We start from the raw sequence: 17,172 nt of genomic DNA, 5'->3' as shown, positions 1-17,172 counted from the left end.
AACACAACACTGAAACGGTTATTTGTCTTGATCAAATATCTCTCTATACTCATTGAATCTTTTTTCGATTATTCAATAATTACGACTTTATTTGGACAAACCCAGGCCTCCACCAGTTGCCGGTATATTAACTCTTTGTACAGGAGGTGACAGATGGTACAGCATCATGCAGCAAGCAGATGTCCTTGGTGTCCATTTTATCGATGTCTGGCATTTGTTGATGCTATAATTGGAGGGATTTTCATCTTTCTATAAAACACACCTGTTGCTTGTCTGATTTCACTGTCGGCCAGCGTTTGATGCACACTTTGTCATACATTTGATAGAGACTTCAAAATGGACAAAATATCAAAGAAAGATTACAGTAAAGCTATGAAAACAGCTATTTACTATTGATTATGGGCACTTCATCCCGAAAATCCAACATCACCGAATAATGTAGTGTACAGAACACTTTGGCTTTGTAAACAATCGGTAACAGATTCATTTTCTGTTTAATAGAAAGTGAATGATTCATTCAAATTATATCAAACTGTCTCCCATGCAATTTTTCAAACATCATGAAATTCAACATTTTCACACATAAATCTCTGCTGGCTCTCACTTTAATGTATTTTAACAATTTTTTGTTCTTTTTTAGTGAAGTTTAACTTCTACTTCCCAAATCATGTCAAAATGCATGGTCTTTAACTCGCCAACCCTGTCTGTATGTCACTATGTGTGTACAACTAGCGGACTATGTTGTTTATGATAAACAAAGTCTGGTCCAGACTAGGATTCATTTGTCCACAGAAATAGTCGCGCCAGCGGCTTACTGACTACGCATGCGCTTATTCATAATATACTATGCGAGTAACCAGAATTGTACCCTTCTTTCATGGGCGCCGCCATGTTTTTTTTTGAGTACTCGTAAATAAACAAATACGAAACAAATTACTATTATATAACATGCCTTTTATAAAATATACCTCTTTTATTAGCCAGTAAATGTTATTACGCACCTTGTCGCTGATACAAAATATCGTTAATATAGATAAAGGGAGAAAATTGTCGTGCATATGAACGGGGGCATACGCAAAGAATGCTGGGATTGAATTATAGAAGAGCGCCCCCTGTGTTAGATTCAAAAATTGCCAGTTTTTAGACGGAACGCTATAGTTTTCAGCTTGCAAGTGGAAGGTGGGCAGTGCGGATACCATTGCAATGATAATGATTGCATAATACGTCCCTTGTTTAACGCAATAGGCTGTTATCATTGTAAAAATTGCCAATTTTTGTCCAACATTTTTACACGCTACAGAAAATCTATACCTGCCCTGCTGCAGGGTTTGACGTCGTGTACGTACGTGAACTGCTTTCATCAGAGGGAAACTGGGCATAGTTGTCATATAAACGTTTATGAAGTAACAATTACAGTTTATCATGAATCAATACAAATAACATTGCCAATCTTAACCCCTGGCGCGACACCAAGGGCTGAGCCCTATATAATATTATTACCTATTTTTTCTCAATGCATAATGGTAAGGCTAACTCCATGTTTCAACACACTTCAGATAGTATGCACCTCGAAAGTGAAAGACTTAAAGTCTTGCTTAAACTTTCCTCAAGGAATGTTTCAACCATTGTCTTTCAAAATCAAGAATGAAATAAGGGTGTCACCATCATAAGTTTGGTACTAGGGAAACAAATTACCTAAGATTTACCGATATTTTGAAATTCAAAGTAGCCACCATCCCTGTGTTAACTCTATACAGAAAAATAACATTTTCGATTTTCAAAAAACTAAAATGGTGAAAAGTTTTCTTTCTCCAAGAGCTTCAAAATGAACCCCCACAAGTGATAGATCAGAAAAGAATTGTAAAAGTTTGAGAGTCCAAATATCTGTCCCCGAAGGTAGAAGATGCAGAAAATGTAACTATTTTGTTGTGAGTAAAATAACTAATCAAGAGTTACAGCTTCGATTACCTTTAACCTATGACCTCTGTTTCATGCAAGAAATTTCCCAGCAGTGAGACAACAAAGAAACCGATCATTTTTCTAATTTCTGTATGTTTGCAAAATGCCTTCTTCACTCACATAAATTTTTGATGACAACAACTGGTGTGCATGTCGAAATCCAGGGACTATGGAGATTTGGTTGCCATGGTTACACCTGTTGAGCTATATTTTGGAATGTCTTCTGAATATCAACAAATCCTCGATTATTTTCTTTTAAAGCTTTACTGGTATGACAGTGCTTTCCCTAGATATTACGGTTTCACTTCTCTGCATTGTATGCCCTATGCTGACGGAGATGTGCGTCCATGGAGGGACTTGCTTGCACATCAGAGCATCTACAGTGAGCATGTTGGTCAATTCTGTCTCTTCTTCACTTGGATGTAAATATGCACACGTTTACATACATGTGTCTTTTAAAGTGGAAACTTGTTATAATGACTGGTACAGCTATTATGATAAACAAAGTCTGTTCTTTCAGACAGCTGTCAAGCATGTTTTGTAAAATGCTCTACAACTTTCTTTTGACACTTACTATTGTCTATGGTACATGTTCTACATGTAATATTCTTTATTAATGTACAATGCCATCCCTGCCCTCTCGGCACAGTCATGCAGATTCTATTATTGGTACACAATTTTCTCGTTATGTGCAATAAATTCTCAAACAAATTGGGCCAGCATTGAATAATTTTCAGTAATCATTTCTGCTTCATTTGAAAATTGTGCATCCTTTGCGATGTAATTCGCTGCATTAATGCATTGAATTCTTATTGAAAGACTCTGAACGCTCACTGAACAATGGAACTGTTCAGTATCAATTCATCGATAAAAGTAATTAAAACATAATTGCAGACTAACACTCGCCTAAATTATAGTCGCAATAAGACAGACTGTTAGGCTTTTAAAGAAATTCAGTCAATACGATGTAAAAAGACTGCTTCAGCAATTTTTCAAAAGCCAGTGTGTCATTTGTTTCATCTGTTGAGCATGTTTTGTAAGGCTTTTCAATCAAAGCTGTCTGGCTCCTATATACTTTGTAATAAGTTACATTTGAATGTTTTCTTTACAGCTCCTGTCCTATTTAACCCCCTCTTTCAAAAACTTTCATTTGTAGAGGGCAAGGACTTTCTATGAGACATTTGCGTACGATAAAGTTTGAACTACTGTATTCAAAAGTCAATTTTGACAGATTGTCATCACCAAATACACCTTAAGGTAGAGTGCGACCCCTGGGCAGATAATCTGACTCTGAAATTTCTGCAATAATTTGCTTATCTACTGGCTGCGGAGCAAATTATGTTTTCACCATCATGTTTTGCAAAAATGGAAAATTTAGTAATTCTCCACAACTTCACATACACGAATAGTGGCCATTTTGAACTTCAGATATTGCTAAATTGTATGTAATTTCATATCAAAATTTGCACAATGACCACTAATTTTTATTCTAAAATAGCAAAAAGAATAACTTAAAGTTACAAGCAGTTACAAGTGGCTGCTTTCCTGAAAATCAAGTTACAGTGAGTTAGCTAACAGCTTCTTTGGAAAGATCAGAAAGAGAAACCGGTGCATATTAGACATAAAAAGACGTTGTCTAGCATACCCTCAGAAGGTAGGTTTGTCAGCAATTTTTTTTAATATTTTGTTTTTATTTGGGCACGGATTGATTAAAAGAAACAGGAAAAATATGGTAATATAATGAATGATATTTGAAAATTTGAAAAAAGTGTGGGGTCAAAGTGCTGAGGTCAGGTTATCAGAAACACATATTTTTTTATTTGGTCTTCCAGTGCTTGGGTTGCAAATTTCTTGTTTGGACTTATCATTGAAAATTCACTTATAGTACCTGACAGTATCAGAGTGCAAGCTCAGGTTTCAGAAATTATTTATGAAAAGATGAGCTTGTCTGATTTTACAGCAGCACTTCTGTATGCATTGTGTATCACTGTATTACCGATACTTCAACACTGTAAGCTATTCACATGTACGATAACATCGACATTATGACAAAATTTTATTTCTGTTCCTATTCATAAAATTTTTTTATGGGTATGTAGTAACAATTTGTCTTGCTGAATGTGAGAAACTCAACAGATTTTCAAGCATTTCTATTCGGTACCTATCCACCCTGATTTACTGTTAACAGATCCACAATCAACACTGACAACAATGGGTTTTGGGCTGAACCATTGGACAATAGGTGTGAAGGGTTTAAAGAGGTGAGTTTCAAGTCTTGTGAAAAGCCTATCCAATAACTGTATGAATGACTATGCCATTTTCATTTCCTGGTAATCTATATGACTTTAATTGTATGACCACTGGTAGGCTTTGTCAACCGTCAGATATAAAAGGTTTATCCCTGTGTAATATTTCAACACATATCAATAAGCACTGTAGGATGCAAAATCATCCAAGAAACCATCATTAAAATTTGAAATGAATAATTAACAACTCAAGGACATTGTACTTTTGAAATATTCTAATTACCTGACACCATTGATAAAATTAACTTCAACATATTCACAAAGAAATCTTTAATGATGCATGTGCAAAAATACATTACAACTCTGGTCTGGATGATTTCCTGCTGTGATAAAAACTTCGGTAAATTAAATTTTCATTCGAGTATTAAAGACATCCCTTCTACAACTTGCACAAATCCAGGGTTGTATATTTGAATTATTAATGGCATGATATCGGTGCCCTAAAAATGACCCAGAGAAAAGCGATGGGAAATAGAGCAGTCACAAAGATGTGATAAGATTAGTCACACATTGAGCATCGGTGACAATGCAGTGTACCAGGAATGAGAGTAGAATGGTTTCTGAAAGTGAAAATTTTGTTGACATGGAAATAACGTTGTACTTGTCTATCAAACGCACCATGATCCTGGACAATGCACATGCATAACACGGTTGTGTTTCGTTACATGCCTATGTGAGTGCAAATTAGTGCATTGATTATTTAGGAACATCCGGGGAGTTAGCGGGCCAGTGAATGATGTACTGACCGGTTTCCATGGTTACCCGGTCCGGAGAAGCCCTTCTTCAACGTTTTCAACGTCAAAGTAGGCGCTTTAACGCTAGATGTAAAATATCCATGCGCGCACTGCTATTTTGACTTTCGTTATTAAAACTTTGTTCGATGCTGGTCGATAAAGGTAAATATTGTTTGAATATGCCCTGCATGTCTACTAACTAAATATCATGTAGCATAACTGTGAAGAGGCATGTAATAAAAATATTATTGCCTGAATACATGGGTTTATGTGCCCTCGCAGCAGAAGACAATTTGCCCTCCTGGCGCTGGGCAAATTGTCACCTGCTCTCGGGCACATAAACCCATGTATTTAGGCAATAATATATAATATCACAATTAAGTTAAATACCCCGGTAAGTTATGTGGCGTATGATGTGTAATAAACAATTTTTGTCCAGTTGTTCATATTTTGCAAGAAATCTGTCACTTATGACTTAGTCAGGTTCTGAAGGATATGCCTACACATAAAATCACAAGCATATTTTTCAAGGATTTGAAATTGTACTTAACGAAATTATGAAGTAGGTTGAACTTTACTTTCCCCCTGGTTTTCATGAATAAATGTTGTGCATTTGATGGGCTCATTGAATTGCAAGTTCTGAAGATCTGACGTCTTGTTTTCTGGATTGGGAGAGCAAATGCATTCTGTAACTTCTAAACATAGAAAGTGTACACTGATGTGCAAGGCAGTGATGGGCACCTTGCTTTTTGTGAACTCCTTAGAAAGGTACATGTATCCATTAGAAAGATTAAGGTTCATCCATTCAACACTGGACTCCAACAGTTATGAAAAGTCAGCTTTTGAGGACTACACCTTGAAACCACTCCTTTTCCTGCATTTTCATAATTAACTCATAATTTGGGGACCAAATATTGACTGTTTACATCGAAATGAGATGTACAAGGAATCTTACACATCAGTGTCTGCCCAAAGACCCTATGGTCTGCCAAAACATTGAGCTAAATTCTATTATCAAAGAACAGGAATCAAAATCCTTTTAGAATTACTGTCTAATTATTAGTAATACGGTAGTAGAGCTATTGTTTCAAGGCCCATGATCTAATCAACAGACAGCAACCTATTGAGACACACCGGAAGAGTTTCATATGTCGTACATATGTGTGAACACTTGCCAGTATGGGTCAACACAGCAAATGATCTTGTGTTCAACTTCTCACCTAAAATGAAGATAAATGGAGCATGGTCTGAAAATATTCAAATATGCCCCATATATGATAGTGTACAATCATTATTATGATCAATATGCAAATGTTCATTACCGTAATTTATCATAATGATATATTATGCCCTTAATGAAGGCTAGAAATTTGTGATATAAAATTAACTGTATCAAATTACCTCGGTGCTACCTGTGGATTTTGCCACTTTCTCTAGAGACAAAATTTTCATCACCTGAAGATTCACGGCATAGCCTTATAATATACCCGGTATATGTAATTACCAATATGACATGACAACGAGATTGTCTTTCCACACAAGGTAATTTGAAACATTGTCAATTGAGCAACAAAAAAGCACAATACATTTGATGTTCTTTGAAGTACTAAAGACACTATTTATCATGTTGGAATATTGATTGATAAGTGAGCCACAGACGCAATCCAATTTGTCGATTTGCAGACCCAGACATGAAGGCAAAACCTAATTCGCAGATTCATGCCTGTTACTAGATATACCTAATACAGGCAGTCTGGTCTTCTCAGATGTGGCATCAAGGCCTCTGTTAAAGTATAAGCCAGAAGCCATCATCAGAAAGGGAATGTACTGGGAGACCAAGCAATGCATTAGATTTTTTTCTTGTCAGAAGTGTGTATCAGTTCAAAAACCTCTCTTGTAGGGTGAATGTATGTATATCTTCCTCTAAGTTCATCTGACTGCCTAAAAATAGATTGCAAATTCTAGAATTCTTTATTCATTTGAATCGCAACTCTGTGATGATTCCCAGCAGACAGCAAGTTCAGTGATGTGGGATTTTCGTTAACAAACATCCAGTTTACAGAGATGTTTTTCCACGGTCCGACACAGAGGGATTGTGGCAAAGATAGAGAATCCATACAGAGCTGCAGTAAAAAGGCAACATTTTCCACTCAGGATACTTGCATGCAATTGAATAAGCATATTACCAGTACAGTGGATACTACACACAGAATGGGTTCCTTGAAGACTATTGCTATGCCATTGTAGTTATGTTGAATCAAGCAAATATTTACACATGGCAAAACTTTCCAAAAGATCAAATTTCCAGTGAACAAATAACATTCTTTCTGAATTTGGCTCCACTACGGTATGTGTGTAAGGTGAACATTTGTATTGTCTACATTGGTTTAAAAAAAATAACAAAACAACAACAAAACAATAAAACAAATAATATTGGTATAAAATAAAGACTAGAGACAGCTTGAACTACCTGCATTTCAGCCATTTCATTTTATCTTTGTCTACCAAAGTCAAATTGATATTCGGATAGAAATTGAAATTCATGAAATACTGGGATAAGACAGTCCTGTTCCTCAAAGGAGTATTGTCTCAGAAAATAATATTTTTTCACAATTCCCTGTACATGTATATTATGGGGCGGTTAATCCTTTGGTATTTCAGTTGCTGCTGCTACAATCACAAAACACACTTTCATGCAACAGCTGCAATCAGCAACTTCTATCAATGCCAACAGACCCTTGACTAAATGTTTAAACAGCACTGTACATAAGAATTGAGTTACAAGTACATTTTGATAGGTATTTGACATTGAGTGTCATTTCACACCTGTCAGTCATTGTATCAATGGATGCCTACACAAAACAATACGACTGATACTCTGTAATGATATGTTGTACCTGTACAATGAGGCAGTTTTCATGCATTGACAGCTGATATAAATATTGACCACTTATTTCTGCTCAGACATACATGGTACACTTTGGGTGACGCCATACGCATGTAGTTGATGATATCTATGACTTGGCACACTGAATTATGAACTCAAGTGAGCAATATTATTTCAAATTTTCTACCATCAGCTAATATTTTTTCACATATAAATAAAGATTCGCTGATGAACACTGGATATCATGTCTTATGATCAAATTATGAAAAGATCCCTGGCATTATTGTTCTCTGTTGTACCTTCCAATCAGATTGGTATACTTTAATTTCAATATGTCACCTTTGAACCTTTGACCCCTTGACTCAGTCTGAGATTTGAAAAATATCATTAATGTATAAAATGTGATGAGGAAGTTAGTTTGCACATAATCAAACGATGACAAAACCACTCATGTCTCACATGATCTTCGAATCATGTAACTATAATATGAACAGCTAGCTTGTAAAATTCACGGACAGATACTGTATATATGTCTGAAAAATGTTGAACATTTTTTGGGAAACGCACAGCTTTACTTATAAATACCCGGTATTATTCACTGACTCCTGTGTATATTATGGGGTGAAAGGTCAACCAACTAAGCTGACAGGTAAGGAAACAAGTCTTTTGCACATAAAACTGTAATACAAGATTAACAATTTGAAGATTATCCAGGCAAACTGACTCACCTGCAACCAAACAGCATCGTAAAGATATTCAATAAAATTAGGTCAGCGGAAAAATCTCTGTTTTTGAATATTACTCAAAGTCTCATCAAAATAATTGAATAAAATGCTTAAATTTTTCCCTTCCAATTAAAATCTGACATTTGCTCAGTTGCATGCACATATTGCTAACAGGAGATTAAAAGAGACAGTGATGTTTTTCAAGGCGGGGATTAATTTTTAATCTTTAGCTATCAGCAATGTAATAGCTGCCTGAAATACGTTTTTTTCCCCAACATCTAACTTTAAACAGACACATAACACCTGGTGCACCGTTTCATTAAATAAAAGATGAGACAGCGGACAGGCCACCTCAGCTCACCAAACTGAATACTGGATTTGCAGCAGTCGGCATGAGATATTTGCAGTATACAATTACAAAATTCTACAATTTTGAAATATGATTTTACAAACCTGTGAGACTGTGAGTGGAAACGACACACAGACATGAACCCAGCTGATTGTCCAGTCTGCGTAACTATGGCGATAATAATAAACTAGAGATGAGAAGCATTAGATGAACAGGCAAAATACAGAATTTTACCTTTTCAGGTTAAAATCCCGCGGCAGTTCTTCAGTGTTTATGAACAAAACAGCAAAATGATTGTCATGATATGCCATATTTGGATGAGTAGGTATTTGGTAACAGTGTCACATTATAGTAATGGAATACAAATTGAGAATACTTGGATTATTGAATTTGAAGGGTGAAAAAAACAGTAACACAAAAAATATTTACCTGTGTATAGCAGAAGGAATCCCTGTCCCCAGGTGTGACAAAGTGGATGCACCTTTCAAAAAGCATCAATCGCTGTCTCCTTCTCAAGCAGTCTAGACGTGAGTGTAATTTTGGTATCCTAGCAACAGTGAGCTACATCATCTGTGCATATGGTTTACACAATGTGATGGAGATGGTCAGATTGCATCTTTATTTGGGATCTGGTAAAATGATTATTTTGTCCACACACTGCAGGAAGGTGACCTTTGATCTTTCTGCCTCTGTCTTATTAATATCATCAGTGACGCAATAGTATTGTAAACTACAAATCATACTGACACCTATGATTGATTCCTGCCTTGGGCACTTATTCTGATTTTGCAGACTAGACCAGCACTACTGAGAGTGAGATCAGTGATATATGCTCATCATCTCTGTTGGATACATCTGAAGAAAACTGGATCACGTTGTCCTCATAGTAGAATCAGTGCTTGAGGTTGCCTTTTCAGGCAGATAAATGGAAATATAGCCCTATGATAATGTTGAAATGCAGTAAAGCTCATCAGGGACTTGGTACATCACTAGTCATTGGCTACTGCTGATACCACGGTGAATAATTTCTACTCAAATCAGCCAATCACTACTGCTGTGACATACTACAGTCCTTGGTTACTTAGTTACTTGATCAATCACAGTGGCTGGTACAAAACCACCCAATGTGAGCAAGACAACCAATCACAGCTATTGTAGCACATTAGTCATTGCTTTAACCAATCAAACAGCTTGTTGTTAATATTCCCACTCGAGACAACACTTCATCTTATACTTCATTTGATCACAAACTATCCTATATTTACTGTGTTTTGGTTAAAGGCTACAACAAATTTGATTTTGAACAACATGTAGCTTGCCCAAAATCATGGTTTTATGGTGATCTGTAAACAAAACAGGATAATTTTGGATGGCACTCACAACATTAGTCTTTGACATAATGCTTATCATACCGATTTGAAAGACTCACGGCATTCTTACCAGTATGTAGTGACGGGCACTGTCTCTTTAAAGGGAATCTTGAATTCACAGCGTCCTACTGCAGCTATCTTTAGCAAGTTTTATTCATTAAACCTTGTTCACCACCATGGTGTAGCCCAAACCTGTTGTTATCAATGATGACTTTGACCTGTTCACAGGTAATTAACCCTTTGAGCACCAAAGTCCATGTTTTTCACCTGTATAAAATATATGCCAGCCAAATTCTTTTTTAGATTTTAGCCAAAATTTTGAGAAAAAACTGTAGCAAATGAAATGTGATGTCCATTTGGTCCAAAATTATCAAAAAAATTACAGAAATTGGGAAAATGTTGCATCTAAATTTTGGTGGTAAAAAATTACAGCACTCAATGGGTTAAGGCTGAACGGGTTGTAAAAAACATAAACAAACAGAAAACCTCTGGATTTTTGTTGTTATCGTCACAACATAGATGAGGCCAACATTTCTTGTAGCTTTCTAACTATGGATACAAGCCTCAAGGCAAATAAACTATAAACATGAACAAATGGCATTACACAGCGAAGGAGCATGAACAAAAAATTAAAAAATTGAATATTTAAAATTTTAAGAATATCTAATTCAAATGTTTAAATTTTAAATTTGAATATTCAAATTTTAAGATCCTGAAAATGGTATGTGAGATAAACAACACTGTTTTCAAATTTGCCTGTTAGCTACTTCACTTACAATTGATGTCAAACAAACTGCAGAAAAAAATTAACACTGCACTGAGCTCATGATAACAAGACTTCCATTGACCTTTGAACTGTCATAATGGGTAATAGCAGATAATAATTTCAGCAGATAATAATTTCAGTCGATAATAACTTCAGCAAAACACAGGTAAGCATTTACCAGATATACATTTGTCAGGCATCCGGAAATTGCATGAAATCAACCCTGACCTACTTAAAAGAATATTGTACAGCACAAGAACTAATTAATCTTTTCTTCTAATTGAAATTTGACAGCGACAGATCGGTGGGATATCCTCAATTATTAATTGCAGCTGCATTTCCATAATAGGACTGAGAAGAATGATGATTAATTTCATGGGATTAAACGGATGTCCATTATGTAAGATTCAAAAATCTTGTTTTCAGCACTTTTGTTCAGTCTACCCTGCATGGTTCAATGATTCTGCCAGCTGTTATGTTTTCAATCAGCTAAGATTCTTACTGTTATAAATTTTCTTTTGATCTCCTCGTGCCAGATTTTTACTCTTTCATTGTATCAGATATGTGTTACATTGCAGAATGTACATACCCATTTGAGCAACATTTCTATTATCCGCTGGGATTTTGATTTTATAATTCCTGCAAATACTGATCTTAGCTATTTGTCTTTTTTGGGGGCAGATTTACCTGTATATTTGTTTACCTATACCAGAAAATATAACTGAACATAGGTGTATCAGTACATACCCAAGTCCTATGCTCAATTTTTAATGTGAATTAGTGTTGTTTTCTGTTTTTTATGTTAAATGAGAGAAACACTTTGTGATAGAAATTCAAATTGACTTATGAAGGCATATTATATATATATATATATATATATATATATATATATATATATATATATATATATATATATATATATATATATATATCTCTGTTACTTAAGTTTCATGCATCCTGCAAACTTAAGACAGAAGTGAAAAGATTCTTATGTATAGAAATTTTCCACAAGGACATCTGTATACTTTATATATACATATATACATATATACACGGTCTGTGCATTACTTTATACTGTATTTATAAATATTGGTATATATTTATAAACATACCTATACCTATGACATATATACCAACCTAGTACATACAAATTTCCACAAATGCACACACGAGCTTAAAAGAAATTCTTTTCTGAAGGTAATCATTGAAGCATGGCTGGCACAGATCAAACACTGGCCTTGTCTCTTGTTCTACTTGACAGATGTGACATTTCATACAAGCATCCATCAACCTTTCTACTTGTCTTGCAGTCTCAGCGTGTGAGCAAGAATGGCTTGAGTGTTACACACACTGCATTGAAATAATGTGAAATCTGCTCCAGCAACTCCTTCACACTTATACCGTTTGCCAGGCTGCAGAGAAGTAGCCAAACTAACTCTATCGCAACTTTAATGAAAGACAGAGGCCTGCATGGTGAGTTGGATACAAAATCAGGTTTTTTTCTCAGATTTCTGCCATAACAGTGTTCAACATCTAGATGACAACTTTTCAATACACACTACCATTTCAAGAAAGTTGTTTCTTCTCAGTTCTAGCGCTACAAATACAAAGCAAATTTCTAAAGGCAGCCTTTATAACTGTACTAACATGATGACCTATATTGATTTGGAAATACTGTACCTGTAGTTTCCCAGGGCATTTAAGCATTCATGTACAAGCTAAATGCTGAACACCAAAAATCACATGTATGCCATTGTTTATGCATTACAAAAAATAAAGAGCTGAAATTGATCCATTTTTGTGTACATTTGATTATTTCACAGATTGTCCAATAAATATGATTGTACAGTTTCACCCAAGTCATATATTAAGATTATAACTTTCAAATTTCAAAATTTCTGTCACTAGTCCTCAATAAGACCATTCCTTTCTTTTTCTAAGAAAAAGGAAATTAAATAAATTTTGAAGCTGTCCATATTTTAGGACTGTTAACAATTTTCGTATAATATTGTCCGGGTGATGCGAATGAGCCAAGACGGGATTATCAGCAACCTGCCAAAAGTTGCCATGGCAACACCATCGTCAATGGGAGGTATTGAAAGTGAGGCTGAGAAGGTCACTGGGAAACAACTTACCAGATTTTTCATCATTCCAAACCTCAATCTCAAAGTTTGACTGAAGGGGCAAAATTTCTGTTCTTGAATTTGAAATTGATGCGTCTTGTCACTTCATGAGGGAGGTTACGACCTCATAACCTTTTACCTGTATTCTACTGGTACATAGGTCAAGTGCGTTTTTAACAAGCATTGATGGTAATCATGAATGTATACAATTGAAACGCTTGTCCTTGCACATGAAGAGGCCATACAGCTGACATGGGAATAAAAATTCAATTTCACTGCAACTGCTACAGACTTCCTTGAAGCAAGCTTTTTAGGTATGATAAAGATTTCACTGCAGAATTATATCAAATCTCATCAAAATGTGTCTTTGTTGATTGGATTAAGAACAGTTTTTACTGATCTGGATTGGCACTGGCTCTTACGTGGGCAGTGATCACAGTCCATGAAAATTATACATTAGGCACTAATTTCTGCAGTAACATGGAATCACAATCTTCCCTTAATAGATCATGATGTATCTTCAAACGCAACATTATGACAAGTACTGTGTTTAGCCTCCATAGCAGATATACAACATACCAGTATTATCTGAGCAGCTTTGCTTTGATGTGTCAGTCAGCATAAGGAACCTTCACTTCTGAATCCCCGATATAAGTGTTTGTCTTGCCCAATGTGCTTGATATGGCAAAATTGATAACAGAACGTGACGTCTACCGTACATTCAATACTGAGTAACTAGACACTTCGTACATAGATATTCACACCCTATATCTTTGTGCAAATACCAATCAAATCTGAAAAATACAGACCATCAGCTTTAGTATGTTCCCTAACTTGCAACATTGCTGAATTTCTTGATTCAGCAATTTTTTAGAAATTTCCCTGAATCAGCCCTGTACAATAAAATTGTTTAAAGCAAACTTTCATGAGCGAGTAGACAATCAAGCTGATCAGCTGTCATATTTTACACAGAAAAAAAAAATGTACCATCTGACCAGTTTGACTATTTCTTTTTGCCTTCAAGCTGCTTAAATACGTGACTAACATCAACTGTTTCTGTGATTTGTCACTGGGATATTTGTATGCAAATTAATCACAACAGATCACCTAGCTGACACCCAGTGGGAACCAACACAAACGAATGACAGCTCAGGCTAGCAAACCATTTCCATGGTAACAACGTCAAAAGGTCGTATACCGGTTTTGTTCTGTGAAACCTCTTTGACATGCTGAATGGAACATGCTTTTTTTTTTCAAAGTCAGCACTAAGATTTCAATATATAGCTCATTTGCATTTTTTTAGCCACTTATCTTAATATTACAAATTGTAAAATGCTGAGAAGGCTGTTATTTTTGGAACTGGAAAGTGAAATGAGATTGCTTAAATAATGTGTACGACACAAGTAAAGCACTTGATTTTTATACTTATCTATATTGTGTCTTTGAAATGATGTTTGACATGACCTATAGTATACATAATTTTTAGAAAAAAAAGATTCTCATTATTATGAAATTTCAATGAAAGCACCTGGTGAATAATGATATAATGTATTATTTGGTCTTCACAATAGAAAATAGGATTCCCGGACAGATTGCCGTCACAAAGTGGCAGGCACTCTTCAACTGAATAACGAGTGTGTCAGGTGCTCAGATGCAGAGAGCATCAAGATGACAACAGGTGATTTCACAATCACTTACATGGCGGTACATCTCACTATGTAGAAGCCATGTCTGATTCTACTCACTTGAGCCAAGCTGATGAGAGTCAAATGAATAACATATGCTGCGTTAACTTGGCAACCATGACAACTGCCTCTGATCAGCAGGTCTACAGACTTTATCAAGATTAAATGATCAATAATGAAGGTCAAGGCAAGGTTGTTCAAGCCAAGTAAACACACACACACTACTGAAGGTAATATTAATGGTCAAAATAAAAAATTAACAACATCTAACAATGAAATTTTGTGAAGGTAACCACTTTATAAACAGTAATGGTCACAGTGTAATTTCAATTTTTATCAAAGATTTTTTCATTCAATAATCCGACACCAATAGCTCTAGTGTGAGGTACTCATTGCCCAATACGGCAATGAGGTGTAAAGTGACTCGTTCAAGATCACAACACTATGCCATAATGCTAAAATCTCCAACTCAACATTCTCTGATTGTGAGTCTGACTCTCTGGATTAACCAGATCTGGACTTTGCCATCCCTAAAAGTAAGTCTGGTACCCTGACCTCTGTTCAACAATGCCTCCCTTTGACCTTTTTCCGGTCAAGTGCAATTAGGTAATTACGAAGACTAACATGACACAACACATGACTGTGATATGCATGCTCTACCACTACTGCCTTGTCAGTTCTGTGAAAATCACCATAATTATATGTATGCCTTGGCAATCAAGTCAGAGGAGCTTTGAGTCTGTCAAAGCACATATTGTTCGACCCAAGTTGACCTTACAGTGACACAGTTAACCTGGCATGAATAGGGTTCCCGTTCAACGGTTCTCTAAATACAATGGACCAAACGTCCATCTTTTCTGTTAAAGATAGCACACACCTTAAATAATTAAAACTAAAAGACTTAACATTTGTCAAGGAAACACAGTGTTTGTCTGATCTTGTGGTATGTCCATGGTCGTATGTACATGTATTGCATCAAAAGTTAATCAACTTAATCAATTTGTCGACAGGTAAAGCTGATAAACAGCTGTACCTTTCACATGAAAATTTAGTATAGTCATGTTCTATTTGCTGTAGAATGGTTCTCAGGGCAGATATTTGAATTCTCAAATTTTTACAATGCTTTTCCAGTCTACTGCTTGTCTGGACTCATTTTGAAGCTTTTGGAATTAATGACGTTCTCACTTTTTTTTTGAAAAATAAAAAAATGTCATTTTCTTCCTTTGAACTAGCACAGAGGTAGGAGGTATAGAATCCATGAAATGTTTCAAAAATTAAGGAACTTTGTAGAGGGACCGTGTTTGAATCAAAATGGCACGACGATCTGTGATTTTAATTCTTTCTTATCAGAAAGAATAATAGTGATAAGTAAATTGTCAAATGTAGATAAGAACTCATACAAGAAACATGGACTGAGGACTATGACTTTTTAGGATTTAAAACTGGGTGGTGAAGGTGGAACATGGAAGCACAGTCCCTCCATCATGTGATATGGAAGGCAAGGCTTGAGATCAACAGGTGGTTGAAGAGCGATCAACATCTGTCACAAAATCCAAAGCCTTCGCATCAAATAATATGCCTAGACTCTATTAAACACATGAATCAGCTGTTTACAGTTAGGATTAGCCTCCAATGGGCTTTGTTCTCATGTATGTTCAGTAGTTTCTCAAAGTACAATACAATGTATTTACCTGATTGCTCTATGGATTAAGAGAGCACAGACTGCATAATTTATGCAAATAACATAGACAGTAAACATATGAATTCCTGATCACCAACATTCATTGTTCAGGCAGTGAAATACTGCTGCTACTATCCTGCTACTGACTCTTCTATTATTAGTATAAGATCATGTATTTGGCAAGACTGAATACAACTGGACTCACACTCTCAATTCTACAATTGACTATAATCCTAGGGGGTCCAGTTGCTTCCAAACGCTGTCAGGGCCCCCTATATTTTGAAAGAAAACCACCATTGTTTTCATAATGAATATACAGCTCTCTTCTGAGATGCACCAAGTATTCCCCGAAGCTTGGAAAAAATAGAGCTTTAGCAGCACACATATATCACAGACTCACTACACAAAACAGTAACAATACAACTATTACAATTTGACAAATTGACCAAGAATTCAGGCATCAAATATATGACGGCAGGAAGATAAAAATCAAATTCTGCAAAGGCATCAAATATGCATACTGACACCAACATAGATATGAAATATCTTTTTATCACAATTCTGTCTAGTTTCACAGAAAGGTTTTG

At 35.6% G+C, this 17,172-nt stretch overlaps 1 protein-coding gene across 7 annotated transcripts in view; it reads right to left on the bottom strand.

Annotated features, from left to right (window-relative positions):
* Positions 1 to 17,172, bottom strand: part of LOC139142593 (intermembrane lipid transfer protein VPS13A-like) — a 125,675-nt gene that overhangs the window by 101,244 nt on the left and 7,259 nt on the right. The gene's annotated exons all lie outside the window — the stretch shown is intronic.

The sequence above is a fragment of the Ptychodera flava genome, chromosome 10 (assembly GCF_041260155.1).
Source record: "Ptychodera flava strain L36383 chromosome 10, AS_Pfla_20210202, whole genome shotgun sequence".
Taxonomy (NCBI): domain Eukaryota; kingdom Metazoa; phylum Hemichordata; class Enteropneusta; family Ptychoderidae; genus Ptychodera; species Ptychodera flava.
This window is presented reverse-complemented; position numbering and strand designations above follow the sequence as displayed.